At 34.0% G+C, this 15,346-nt stretch overlaps 1 pseudogene; it reads left to right on the forward strand.

The window, feature by feature from the left end:
• The first annotated feature begins 9,959 nt into the window (after positions 1-9,959).
• On the forward strand, positions 9,960-11,377 carry LOC120591178 (elongation factor 1-alpha 1-like; annotated as a pseudogene).
• Positions 11,378-15,346: the final 3,969 nt, after the last annotated feature.

Genomic DNA, 15,346 nt, shown 5'->3' on the forward strand with positions numbered 1-15,346 from the left:
ATAGGATAACAACAATAATATATAACTGAGTGCAGAAAGACTACTGCCAGTAGGTCAAATTGAAAAGGGACCTGGAAAGCTTAAAACTTGAATGGTAAACCTGAGCTAATGATGACAGTTTATGATAATTTTTCTTTGAACTTAAAACTTTGGATTTAATAACTATGCTGAGTACAGGAGACAAAGCTTTGGGTCTTTTTCAACTGGGGAGTTGGAACTGAGATTCTTTAATAAAGGATAGATCCTCAAATGACTGTATCTGTGGAGAAAGAATAAAAACAAACAAATGAACAAAAAATTCTGCTCTCCAGAAAAAAGAGACTGACTGTCTGATCTTGCTGGGAAAAACAAACTCTGTTCTGAGAATCAAAACCAGAGTTCTTCTCTCGTTCTTGTAAGGAGTTCGAATACTCATTTTTTTTTTTTTGGCATCTGTAAAATCCCCAGCCAAGAAGTTCTATTTAATAGAATCACAAGCACCTTGAGACAACAGACAGCATCAATGCTTATCCTCTTTTGGAGAAAAGAGCACTCAAATAAGACTTTCAGACGTTCGGTGTTCTCACAATTATACTTACTCAAATATTAGCTCATAATTCCAAATTGCAACACATATGAGGAAACAAGCCACCATGAAATAGAGCAAAAACAACAAATAACACTATTAAACCCTTAAGGGCAAAAGATATTAGAATGATTAGATAGAGACTATAATGTACTTATATGAAATTTGTAATAAATTAAAAGAGAGAATTAAAAACATGAGAAAGAAACAATAGAAAAGCAAAATTAAAAAGCAATGTTAAAAAAGAACCAAGTAAAATTTCTATAAATGCAAAATATAAATATTTCAATTAAAAACTCAACACGTGTTAAAAATTATATTATGAATAATTCAGGAGAAGATGGACTGACAGTCTAAAATATATATGTACAATGAAATTTACAAAGAAAAAGAATGAAAGAGCGATAGTTATAGATATGGTAGATATAGCAAGAAAGTATGATGTATTTAATTAGAATTCTAGAAGGTTTTGAATAGGCAGTATTTAAAAAGATAATTTACTAGAATTTTCCAGAATAGATAAAAGAAATGCTCAGATTTAGGAAGCACAATAAAGCACAAACATAATCCACATTTAATCAAATTTTGGTAAAGTTTTAAATTTCCAAAGACAAATTCTTAAAAGCATTCAAAGTGAAACAGAAATTATCTATAAAGAAAAAGTAATGATACCAACAGCAGACTCTCTTGAGCACCAAATTTAGAAAACTGTACAAAAAGTAAAGAAAGGGATGGTTTAAATAACAACAATTATATGATCTTTTTATATAAGTAAACCATCAGTCAAGAACAAGGGCAGAATAAAGTCATATTTTAGAGAAAATGTAGAAAGTTTATCAGCAATGCTTTCTTACTAGCAGAACATCTCAGTTTTGTATTATAAGAACACATAAATTGAATACAGAAAACAATGCTTCAATCTAGAAATAAATTGTAAGCAAAATAAAATGGTAAACATATGCAAAAACTTAAAAAGCAAAATAAAAATATTGAAATATAAAACAATAATATCCTCATAAGGTTATTACTTTTTTCTCATAAGATTATTTTGAGGATTAAAAGATAATAGTTTTAAAGTGTTTGAAATAGTATTTTGCACATGGTCAACATTTTAGAAAGTTTGTTAAATAAGTAAAAAAGTGGTTAAAAGACTTAATAGAACTGATATATTTAAAAACACTAATGTTTAGCTCTGTTGGGTATTTTGTGCTCATAGTTAAAATACACTGTTAAATATATAGTTAAAATTCTGTTTGTTTGCAAGAGTCATAGAAATATTGTCTTATTTTAGAATTTATTAAGTGTGTTTAAATGTAAATTTAACCATTAAAATATACAAGTCACTAGATATAAAAAAGCACATGGGGTAAAAGGAAAAATGTCAATTAATTTAAAAGGAGGTATATTTTATAAATAGGAAAACAACGTAAAGCAATAGTAAGAAAGCACAGAATTGATTAAAAGAAACAGGAATTATCAGGTTGTATTTTTAAAAATCTATATATAGTATGTGTAATTCACAAGAGAGTCATATAAAACATAAGGACCCAGGGAAGGTAAAATAAAAAGCATAGAATCACCAATTAAGATAAAGCTTTTAAAAGTTATTTTAATATTAGATAAAATAGAGTTTGGAGCAAAAACCTTTATTTGGATTAGAAGTTTTCAATTCATATGAGGATTATAGGGTAATTTTACCTTTTTTTTTTTTTTTTGCATGTAGTAACATAGCTGAAGATATATTTAAAAAAATGACAGGCAGTAGGCAGAATGTAATAAATCTACCATGATACAGGGAGATGTCTTTCAACTGGCTATTATGCGATCCCAAACTCAAACTAAGTAAAGATTTGGAAGATTTGAACAACATAGTTAATGACCTTGCTCTCATGAACATACATTGAACTTCGAATCTCAAAATTAGAGATGATATCATTTTTTTCAAGCACATATAAGATATATACAAAATGACTTTGAAATAAACTTGTACTAGAAATCTAAACAAACTTGAAATAATTGATAACACAGTAAACTATATAAAATTACTATAATGTTAGAAATAAAATAAAAATATTTTAAAATACCAAATATTCCTGGAAATTACATATTACACTTACAAATAACTAATAGGTCGCAGAAGAAAACATAGAAGTTTAAACATGAATGAAACAATAATGAAAGTACTCCATATTGCAACTGAGCTAAAAGCTTATTTATGAAAGAAGATAAGGCTAAAAATCAATGAGATAAACATTAATCTTAAAAATTTAGAACAAATAACAAAATAAACCCAAAGAAAGCAAAAGGAAAAAACCTAAAGCTATATAGCCTATGAAAGTTTATTTAAGAAGACATAAATAATATATAGTCCAATATTAAGTTAAAAAATTTTGAATCTGCTCAGTAAATAACACTAAGTCCAGATTTTAGAAAGAAATTATAAAAATATTTAAAACATAGATAATTCAAAATCTACACAAGTCTTTAAGAAATAATAATAATAGAAAAAATTTAGGAAGATTATAATTTAAATGATAGGCAAGGAGCCATATTAAAATAGATTGAAAAAATAAAATTGCTTGAGGAATGAGTGGGGAATGTGAAATGGAAAGAATGAATACCAACGAAACTTTTCAAAACTGCCTAGGAAGGGGAAGAGAAAGAGAGGTTGCATGAAGTTGGGTTTGAATGAGGATTTTTCTTATGCTATGAGAGATTTGAGAATACTGAAAAGCCACAGGAGAACATTATTCAGCCATAAAAAAGAAAGAAATCCCACCATTTGTGACAACATGGATGGGCCTGCAGGGCATTATGCTAAGTGAAATAAGTCAGACAAGGAAAGATAATTACTGTACAATCTCGCTTATATGTGAAAGCAAATAAAATGAAACAAAACATAAAACAAACAAAATAATTAAACTCATAGACATAGAGAACAGATTGGCCAAAGGTGGGGAGTTGAGAATGAGTGAAACAGGTGAAGGTGGTCAAAGGGTATAAATGTCTAGTTATAAAGTAAATCAGTCCTGAGGACATAATGTATACCATGGTGACTATAGTTAATAGGACTGTGTTGTATATTTGAAATATGCTGAGAGAGTATATCTTAAAAGTTTTTATCACAAGAAAAAATTTAGATTGTGTGATGGCGGATGTTAACTAGACTCACAGTGATCATTTCCCAATATATACAAATATCAAATTATTATGTAGCACATAAAACCAATATAGTGTTATATGTCAATTATATATTTATAGAGAGAGAGAGAGGAGCCACAGGAAATAGTTGAGAGAGACTTTTATACAAAGCGGGGAAAGAAAAAAAAAATCTCACCTATGTTACCAGATACTGTAGAATTAGAGAACTGAGAATAGAATAGAATCCAAAACAGTTGGATACTGTCCTCAAAATGAATAAGTACATGTTTATTTTAAACTATACAGATGGAAGATAAATGAGTAGATCTAAGGTAGGCTTGTATTTCTTCATATTAGTAAAATGAGGTATTTCCTATTTGGTGGCTTCTATTTTCTTCAGAAATTAGAACTTGAGGTCATCAAGCGTGAGTGGAAGGAGAAGTAGTGAAGAGCTGGAGCTTTGCCCGTAGTCCATGAGAGTTTGTGAGACAGGTGACAGAGTAAGACATTCTTTGATTTATAATTGGGCCCCTGGGTAGGATTGAGTGCACTTCAGAAGCAGATGACAACAATCAACAGCAAATCTGCTTATAACTTTCTGGTTGTGCATCACTTGACATCTTGGTTCCAGATGCAGAGACAACTTTGGATGTACAGTTATAATTAATAAAATACAAAATCTTTAAAAGCTTTACAAAGTAGCATTTTGTTATCATGCACTTTCTTCAGGCAATAAATTCTGAAAGCATAAAAATTAACTTGTGAGGTTCTGAGAACATTTTAATAAAAGTGTCCTCATACTCCTAATTTAAATTACATTAAGTTTTCTGTGTGTTCTCAGATTGTAGCCTTGTTTCTCTTTTCTAATGCAGTGGAAAGCCTAATAAAGAAACCCTTCAAATTAAAATCAAAACAAAGACAGAATTGCAAATGTCTGGCTACTTGTGATTTACCAGATTTTTTAGCTACTGGAGTTAAGGTACTGCATATACTTGAAGCAGATACCCTTTACTCTAGGATAAACTCTTTAGTTAAACAAATGTAGAATAGGCTCTAATTATTGTTTTTGAAGACTTGACTCAGGAAAGATATCTGAGTAAATATGCATCAATGAGGATGTTGAACACACTTTATTTTGCATAATAGTAATGATATTTTTAACATCAGTTGAACATTATCTGCTACACATGATTAACATTATTATTATTTAATTCTCATAACCACCCAATGAGAAAAGTACTGTTATAATAATAGTACTTTTATAATAGTAGTACTTTTAACCCCATTCTACTGATATAAATTGAGGCAGAGAAAGGTTAAGTAATTTTCCAAATATCGCTCAGCTGATAAATGACAGAGGTAGGATAGAAACCTAGGGAATCTGGCTACAGCACATTAACCCTAAAACTGTCCTGAAAAAGGCTAACTCTATTGTGATTATAGTCTGAAAGGAATGATATATTGCAAATTAATTTTAACTCTTGCTGGCTGGTATAAAGACAAATAGGATGGGGCAGAAAAGTGCAGGACAGAAAAGTTAATTTCTGTTTGGAAAAATGAGGCATTTAGTAAATTTAAATATTTACTGGGATCTAGAAACAAGAGAATCAGCCCCATGTTTTCCTTTACTATCTCTAATTTCCCTCTACTACTTTCAAGTCTTTGGAAAAGAATGAGAAAGAATGTGGTCTTATGTTAGTTCTGCTTAAGGGAATTAAGGGGAAGAATTTGTATTTATATTTTAGAGTGCCAAAAACTGAGAAGAGTTTGACCTCTATAGCAAAGTGATTATAAGATGGCCCAAAGTGGTCAGTACAGATGTCTTGTCCAACAACAGTCCAAAGCAGAGGTAATAGGAGGTAGCCTATTGGAATGTGAATAGGGATTTGTCCTTCAAATACTTTAAATCTGTTCAAATGTCAAGTGTCTCTAGCAGAAAAAAAAGCACCTACTCCTATCAAAGCATCTTCCCCTAGTTTATTAAACCACTTATTATGCTGATATTTTATCTATCATCTATCATCTATCTATCATCTATCTATCATCTATCATCTAATATATTTATCTATCTACCCATTCATCCATTTAATATCTTTTAGAATTTACAGTTCCTAGAAAACAGTATTGTATTCCACTTATTTTTATTTCCTGAGTATTTTGTAGAATATCAAACATATAGTAGGTTGTGCATAAATATTTGTTCAGATGCCTGATGATCTCTCAAACTCAGTAGAATAACGACTTCATTTACCCTAAAAGAAATCTACTCAAACCCTTTATCTGATGGAACATCCGCAACGGCACCTTTGCCTGGCTTTCATTTTCTAAGTCCCCTGTGCTTTCGGTTATTTAGCCCTGTGCCGTATGATGCCCTCATGATATCTGGGAGTCAGTCCACACTCTTACTACTCTTTTAACTCCATCCAAGTGTGTGACTAGAAATAGTGAATGCTAGAAACCAAGGTGAAACTCAATTTCAAATTCTTTGCTTCTTGATGTCAACTTTCTTTGTTCTGCAAGACCTTTTTCATTTGTTAATGTCTTCGAGTCTATTTTGTGGTACAAATGTGATCTTCCCTTTAGGGTTTGGGGATTGCACGTGTTACTTTCCTTTTCCAAACTTGTTCTCAAGTATTATCTAGCCTTCAATGACTGGTTTAACTCCTATAAAACCTATAGCCTATGCAATAGTCCATGTTCAAATCAATCTACTTGATCAATTCTTTCTCACAATTCCCTTAGTTCAATTACACTGCACTTTTAAAGAATATGTTTATCATACAATGCTTTATATCATTAGTTAATTGTCACGTGTACCAGTGTCCTATCTTTCCAATGGTCTTAGAATTTGCCTTAGGTCATAATAACGTAATATCTTGAATAAACTACTCAGTTTTGCTTAGCAGAATTCAGTAGGTGTTGAGGATATAAACGGTTTATTATTTTTATTTAAAATGTATTTTCCACTGGAAAATATTAATGATAAAATTATATAAAAGCATGTGTTAACCAAATTTAAAATTAAACAGATCATTTCTCTTCTGTATATAGATATACACTGCACTTAAAAAGTTTGTAATTTTATTTAAATTGTTAACTTCTTAAGGAAATACACAATCATTTTGTGTCTAGTCAAGCACTTAGGAAAAAGATTATGAAAGAATTTTAATGATGATAATGCAATCATGATGAAATAATAAACATGTATATTTAGCTCTTTGAATGATAGTATTGATCGAGTAGTAAATGGACTGCCCATATTATGTTTCTCATGTGGACTTCTTGTACATATCACAAGCCCAAATGTACATGGCAAGGATGTTTTGCATTTAAGGATTAGGCAATGAGCCAACTAACCCCAGATTCAACAAACTGTGATAAGGAGTATATATTTCCCTAGCTGGGGAGAAAGAGATTTCCCAGCCATAATACTCTTTCTTTAGTATAAAATGCGCATTGAGCTGCTGACAGTTTCAGTGAAGTCTCTATCCTTTCAAATGCAAATACTTCAGAATCATTCAGGTTTCCAGTACATGGATTTTAAAACCAAGGCATTCTTCACTGTGGGCTAACATAATTGCACGCTTGGGACATTATATATTTATACAGATAATGGGTACAATTCAGGCAGCTGCCTGCTGAACTTAATGGAAAGTATATCTATTGAGAATGGAATCATATATACATATACATGATTTTTCTCCTTTTTTATTACTAAATCCCTGATTAGCCTTATTCTTTGTTTTCCTTTATAACTTGAATTCCTTGATTTTGAGCTTTAGGCTATCACTATTTTGATTTACATTTTTTAAAAAAATGTTATTTTGGGGTATGGGGTATTATACACGTTTCTGAAACTGTAAATCTTATCTTTCCTACTAGGGTGACCATTTTTCATTTATAAAAGTGTCTGTGTACCATTAAAGAGAAAAGATTTTGGAATCAAAAATGTTGTTTTAATCATTTCACTTATTATTTCATATCTGTCTTTGCACAGGTTGTTAAATTCCTTTGAGGCTCAGTTTTCTCATCTCTCAGATACTTTTCTTGCTAAGGACTTGTCATATGCTAGGTACTCAAAAAGTTAGTTCAATTTCTTTAATTTTGTTGTTTTCTCATGGCATGTTGTCTGAGAGTATTAAAAGTTCAATGTCTGATAAATCATGCCGAATGTGTTTTCCTGTAGGTTCACTTGTGATGGTATCCACAGAAAATCACCTGCCAGTCATACTCCATAGTCAAGGCCATCTTCACCCTTTGTTATAGAAGCAGCTCTGAGTCTATAGTATCTCCTAAATACAACCCATCAAGTTTGAATAGATTTCGTTAGGGCAATTGAATCTTTAAGTAACAGAACTTTTAGCCTCCTTTTTAAGTGCTAGGTTCCTGAGGGATCTGTAATAAGTAACATCTCTCTTCTCTACTGCAGTTCTGAGCAGTTTAAGGAATAAAACAAAGGAGAGTCGTAGAGTCTTAGCCATTACCTTTAATAATAAAGCTAGGTATGAGAACACAACTGAGTGCAAGAGATAGATGGACCTACTACATGAGTCCCATGTCTGGGGAAATTTGCTTACTTAATTTTAGGTGATACTGAACTGGGAGGGCCTCTTACTGTGGAGATAGTAGGGGTGGGGGAGAAAGTGTATTTCTGTAGGAAACAAGGGGAAGAAAGGCAAAGTGATTAAGTAGGAGGAAAAAGACTTAGAAAAGAAACTCTCCCCATGGAAACCAGGAATAAAGTAAAAGGCATTCTTGTCTAACAGTAAGCTGATTATTTTTACCCAGTCTAAAGTTCCGATTCATACTTGGAGAGTTCAAGGTGTCTTAAGGTGTGAAAAAGACAAGTGATATGAATAATTTAGCTTTTCTTTAGCGAAGCTTTAGATTCTGCACCACAATGCATGTTGTCAAATACATTTCCAGAATTCAGTTCAGGCTGAATTCTTGGAGGATATTCCAGTGATCGAAGGGTCACATGCAAAGAGAAAGCATCTAAAGGAGTTTGAATATCACTATTTGGTTACCATTATTAAACCCTGTTTGCCATAGTCTGCGTTAGATGCTAGCTTTATTTCAATGCCTAGAATAACTCTATGGGCTAAATATATAAATTCAATTTTATGAATGAGGAGAATAAGGTACACAGAGAGAAAGTAACCTGATATCATTCATAGGTAGTAAATAGTTCAAGCAAGACATCAGGCCTGGCTAACTTCAAATCTGGACCTTGTTCCACTGCACTCTGATATGTCATTAATACTATATCATTTAGAAATTGTGATTGTCAACAACAGAAACTGACTATTATTATCTTAAGTAGAATAATATGGAAGAAAAACAATGAGTTTACAAAATAACTCCCTGGAGAACTAGACTCTGTAAATCTTGCAAGAATCAAAGCAACTCTATAGGGTCGAGACCAGGAAGTAGAATGAGCATCTTTTAGCACAAGAAGCATGGCCAGGAGGACCAAGTCACTGCTGCTAAACACCACTGGATGTCACTGTAGTTGTCACTATCTGTCCTGTTATTTCCGTAGACAACAGTTCTGAATACTGCTAGGTCTTGGGAGAAACTGACTTTGCCAGACTGCAAAAGATCCTTTCTCCTGGATGAAAGGGTAGCTACTTTACATGATTTTTCTTTACACCTATTTACTTTAATTGACTTTCTTTACACATATTGAATTTACTAAGCTTACAACAACTCTATGAGGCTGTTCCCCCATTTTACAGCAAGAGAAACTGAGGTACAAGGAGGTTAAGTAACTTGCTCAAGTTTGTATTACTAAAAAGATTTGGATGCTGATAGTCTGTTCCAGAGCCCATGCTCTAATACCACATGAAGTTCCCTATCAGATGAGAATAAGACACAATACTGGCAATTTCATAAATCAATAAGCAATGACTAGACAATAGGCAATAGATAGACCCACTGAGGCTACCATTTATTAAATGATATTTTAAGAACCTTCTAATTGTCACTGTATTTTCATGTCTATTGTCTTATTGGATAAAGCAAACTTATGAGATAAATTGGCAAAATTATGACAATATAAAAGAAAGAAAAGAAAATCTATATACCTGCTCCAGCTCATTCAATTAATAACAGTCTGGACTATAATAAAAGTGACATGATTTGAGATTAGATTTCTCCTCTGTCATTCCTGGTTGCCTACGAATAGTCACTGCCCTTTCTTTCCCACAATGGGTTTGCCACCAGAACACGTGTTGTGAAAACCACTGCTAAATCTAAGCCAAAATGGGAAAGACAAAGACTCATGTCAACATCATCATCATTGGACATGTAGATTCCAGCAAGTCTGCCACTACTGGCCATCTGATCTACAAATGTGTTGATATCAGTAAAAGAACCATCAAAAAATTTGAAAGGAAGGCTGCTGAGATGAGATAGCCCGCCATCAAGTATGCCTGCGTGTTGGATAAACTGAAAGCTGAATGTAAGCACAGTCTCACCATTGATATCTCCCTGTGGAAATTCGAGACCGGCAAGTATTATGTTACCATCATTGATGCCCCAGGACACAGAGACTTTATTAAAAACATGTTACAAGTACATCTCAAACTGACTGTGCTGTACAGATCATTGTTGCTGGTGTTGCTGATTTTGAAGTAGGTATTTTCCAGAACGGGCAGACCCGTGAGCATGCCCTTCTGGCTTACACACTAGGTGTGAAACAGCATATTGTTGATATTAACAAAATCGATTCCATTGCGCTGCCCTACAGCCAGAGGATATACCAAGAAATTGTTAAGGAAGTCAGCACCTACATTAAGAAAACTGGCTACAACCCTGACATGGTAACATTTGTGCCAGTTTCTTGTTGGACTGGTGACAACTATCCTGGAGCCAAGTGCTAACCTGCCTTGGTTCAAGGGATGGAAAACCACCCATAAAGATGGCAATGCCAGTGTAACCACACTGCTTGAAGCTCTGGATTCCATCCTGCCCCCAACTTGTCCAACAAGCCTTTGTGTTGGCCCTTCCAGCATGCCTACTAAATTGGTGGTATTGGTGCTATCTCTCTGAGCCAAGTGGAGACTGGCATTCTCAAATCCAACATGGTGGTCACCTTTGCTCCAATCAACTGAAGTAAAGTCTGTTCAAATGTACCAGGAAGCTTTGAGTGAATCTATTCCTGGGAGCAATGTGAGCTTCAATGTCAAGAATGTGTCTGCTAAAGATGATCCTTGTGGCAACATGGCTGATGACAACAAAAATGATACATCGATGAAAGCAGCTGGCTTCAAAGCTCAGATGATTATTGTGAACCATCCAGGCCAAATCAGTGTTGGATATGAACCTATGCTGGACTGTCATACAGTTCACATAGCTTACTAAGTTGCCGAGCTGAAGAAAATTGATAGTCATCCTGGGAGAAAATTGGAAGATGGCCCAAAGCTTTTGAAATCTGGTGATGCTGCCATTGTTGATGTGGTTCCTGGCAAGCCCATATGTGTTGAGAGCTTCTCTGACTATCCTCCTCTGGGCCGTTTTGCTGTTTGTGACATGAGACAGACAGTTGCTGTGGGTGTCATCAATGTAATGTACAAGAAGGCAGCTGGAGCTGGCAAAGTCATCAAATCTGCCCTGAATCTCAGAAGGCTAAATGAACATTATCCCCAATACCTGCCACCCCAGTCTTAATCAGTGGTGGAAGAATGGTCTCAAAAGTGTTTATCTCAATTGGCCCTTTAAGTTTAATAGTAAAAGACTGGTTAATGATTGCAGTGCATCACAAAACCTTCAGAAGGAAAGGAGAATGTTCTGTGGACTATGGTTTTTGTGTGTGTCAATTTTAAAGTTACTAGTTTTTAAAATTAGTGTTTTTGAGTGGAAACAACTTGACCAAAAAGCTGTCACAGAATTTTGAGACCATTCAAACAAAGTCTAAAGAGAAAAAACAAACAAATAAAAAACAAATAGCCACTGCCATCTGTTATATAGATTAACATGACACTTCATGCGATTGAAATGTATTTTCAACCCCTATTGGATTAGCTAAACTATATAAAGATGTAAAGAATGTTTTGGCAAGTTAAAAGATTATAGAGCATTAAAAAAATCTTAGACACACATCTCTGACCATTTGAGTTTAATGTCAGGGAAGAAAATGCCATTGTCTCCAAAATACTTGCTGGTGTCACAGGCATCTTGTGAAAACGTATGTAGGAGGTCTCCAAATAATGTTTACCTTCACTTTGAGAAATTTCTTATCAGGCAAAATGATTTCTGTCTGTTTTGCAATTTCAGCATTTTTTGTTTACTTTTGGCCCTCATAATTTTATCTGGATGAAATTTTCCTCTATGTGATACAACTTATTATCCCTCTTCAACTGACCTGGTTTATAGAGCTAAAAAGAAAAGAAAAAGAGCTCTCCTGAATAATGACTATTATTCTAACTTTTCTCCTAATGCAATATCAGGGAGTGGAGGAGAGCTGTTTCGTAGGTTGTTAACAGGGAAGACAGGTTCACATGAAACATGAGAGAAGAGCCATGGACTTTGAGAGGTATGATAAAAACCACTGGCTGCTAATCGTCTTTCTTTTCAAAGTCATGGGTTGCCTCTCATTGGGCATTTTTCCATGACTGGTACTAGTTTAAACTGAGTTCTGAAGTCCAGCATTAATTGAACTCTTATTCATTGTATGTCCTTGGAAATTAGTGTACTGAGCAAATATCTCCCTTGAAAAATTATAAAAATCAGATATAATGTAAGAAAATCGCTTGGCACTTAATAGATGTTCAATAAATGAAATCAGTATTTAGTAGATACTGTGTTTCACTTCCCAGAACCCCCTCAATGACAGAAGGATTTGTTTCCCCAGCCTGGGAGTGCTGCCAAATGACAGGTCTCAGTTGTCAGCCCTCTTCCAAAACTGCCCCTGACTGAAGAGAAGCACCATAGCCAAGGTCACACTCCCACCCACGAGCATACTGCATCAAATGTCAGCTATGGAAGGGTAGGTAGGCCCTGACCCTTCACCCAGCTGAACCATTCTAGCCTCTCCTGCAGGAATTGCCAAGGCCTTCTTGAAAATGCATTACAGCCTGACTGTTCAATCCTGCTTCCTCCATCTCTCCCCCAAGTATTATCTTGACAGCAATCCTACGTACTGATTATTCTTTTTCAGAATCTGCAAATAATATAACTCACATGCTTTAATTAATGTTAAGATATACTTACCTGTATTTCTTAATTTCAAAATTAAAGTCCCCTCTGCTCTTTTTCTGAGAATTGACTCTGGCGAGTATTTTGATAGGTAATGGAATTTATGAAGCCATGGTCACAACTTTTAAAATATTGGTAACTCTAAAATGTCACTTGTTAGCATAAGAATATGCTAACAATTCTGTCTCCTTAGTACCCATGGGTGCTTCTCAGTGTCCACAAGGCACATGTGCAGCATTGTCCCTTCGCACCGATGGAATCAGGTATCCCTTTATGCCTACGTGACTTTTCTGATTTCACAAATACCAATCTTATTTCATGTTTTTTTTTGATACCGTTACTTCGACTATTTTTTTAAAACTTTTGGTTTGTTCTTATTCTCTGGATTTTGAGATGCACAAAGATACTAGTGGTGAAGTAAGAGAGACTTGAAAGTGCAAGTCAGAAAATATAAATTGAAATTTTCAAGTACTAGTTATATGGCTTTGGAGGACTCACTTTGCTGAAGGCTGTTAATATAAGAAATGACAATTATGTAAAAAAACATAGCTGTGGAAATATTATGTGAAATCTTTTTGTTAACCACTCATGTACAAATGTGGAAGTCATGGTAGAGGGGGGATGATAGAGGTATTAATCTCTGGATTTCTAGGGTTTTTTTTTTTTTTACAAGTTTTAAAACAGGTTATTGAGGTATAACTGATATACAAAAACTGTACATATTTAATGTGTACACTTTGATGAGTTTGGACATATGCAAAAGCCTGTGATAGCAACAAAATCAAAGTAATAGACATACGACATAGCCAACACTTCCCAAATTTTTCTTTTGTCTTTTTGTTTTTGGCGCGTGCGCGTGTGTGTGTGTGTGTGTGTGATAAGAACACTTGACATGAGAACTACCTTCTGAGCAAACTTTGAAGTGCACAGTTTTGTATTATGTACTGTAAGCACTATATAGCATAGCGGATCTCTAGAATTTATTTATTATGTATAACTGAAATTTTATACTCATTGAACAACTCCCCATATCTCCCACTCTCTAGCCCCTGGCAACCACTTTGTATTCTCTGCTTCTATGAGTATGATTATTTTAAATACCTCATATAAGTGGACTCATGTAATTTTTGTCCTTATTTCATTTAACATAATACCCTCTAGGTTCATTCATGTTGTTATAATGGCAGAATTTCCTTTTTTAAGGCTAATAATCTATTGTATACGAACACCACATTTCTTAATCCATTCATCTGTGGATGAAAACTTGGGTTGTTGTTTTCACATCTTGGTTATTGTGAATAAATACTGCAGTGATCATGGAGTGAAGATATCTCTTTGAGATCTTGATTTCAATTCTTTGAGGAACATATCTATAAATGGATTCGCTGGATTAAATAGTAGTTTTAGTTTTAATTTTTGAGGAACCGCCATACTGTTGTCCATAGCGGCTGAACCAATTTACATTCCCACTGACAGTGCACAAGGGTTCCCTTTTCTCCACACCCTTGCCAATACTTACCTTTTTTTTTTTTTTCCTGAAATAATCATCCTAACAGGTATAATGTGAAGTCTCATTGTAGCTCTGATTTGCATTCCCGTATTAATTAATGATGTTGAGAAACTTTTCACATACCTTTGGCCATTTGTACATCTTTTTTTTGGAGAAACTAAGTCCTTTGCATATTTTAAAATTAATTTTTTTTCACTATCGAGTTGTAGGAGTTCCTTACACATTTTACAAATTAATTCTTTATTAAATATATGGTTTTAAAATATTTTCTCCCATTCTATAAGTTTCCTTTTTATTTTTTTTCCTGTTTTTTTTCTTTGCTATGCAGAAGCTTTGTAGTTTGATATGGTCCCACTTCTCTATCTTGTGTAGGGATTTAAAGCATGACAGTATGGACTCCTGAGAATTCTGTTTGTCATAGGTTCTGATAAGTGATAGCATAGAAGAGTAACGACAATATCTGTGAAGAAAGAATGGGTCAATTCAATCTCAGCCACTCATAGACAAGAAGTTCCATGCTAAAAGGGTCTACAGACAAAGCAATGAGGATGGAGCAGAATTGTCAGCCAAGTTGCAGTGACAGAATTTACATTAATGCTGTGACAGGTAGAACAGACATCTCTGGTAAATGAGTAGTGTGCTGTAGTTACCAAAATGCAATTCTACCATGGAAACTTGGGTGGCCAAATTATACAAATTTATTCACTATCCAACAAAGATTTATTGTGATTCTATCATGTGTAGACACTGTACTGGGTAGAGGTTATACAATGATGACAACAACAAATATGAACCACCTTCATGAGATTTTCCCCAAGTAGGACAGATATACTTATTTTGCTGTTTTTCTCCTCCTTGTATTGGATGGGGCAATTTATCCTAAAATCGATGATAGGTTGCAGGAGTGAGTGGAGGAGGAAGAGAATCTTTCT

Source organism: Pteropus medius, unplaced genomic scaffold (assembly GCF_902729225.1).
Source record: "Pteropus medius unplaced genomic scaffold, Ma_sr-lr_union100, whole genome shotgun sequence".
Lineage (NCBI taxonomy): Eukaryota > Metazoa > Chordata > Mammalia > Chiroptera > Pteropodidae > Pteropus > Pteropus medius.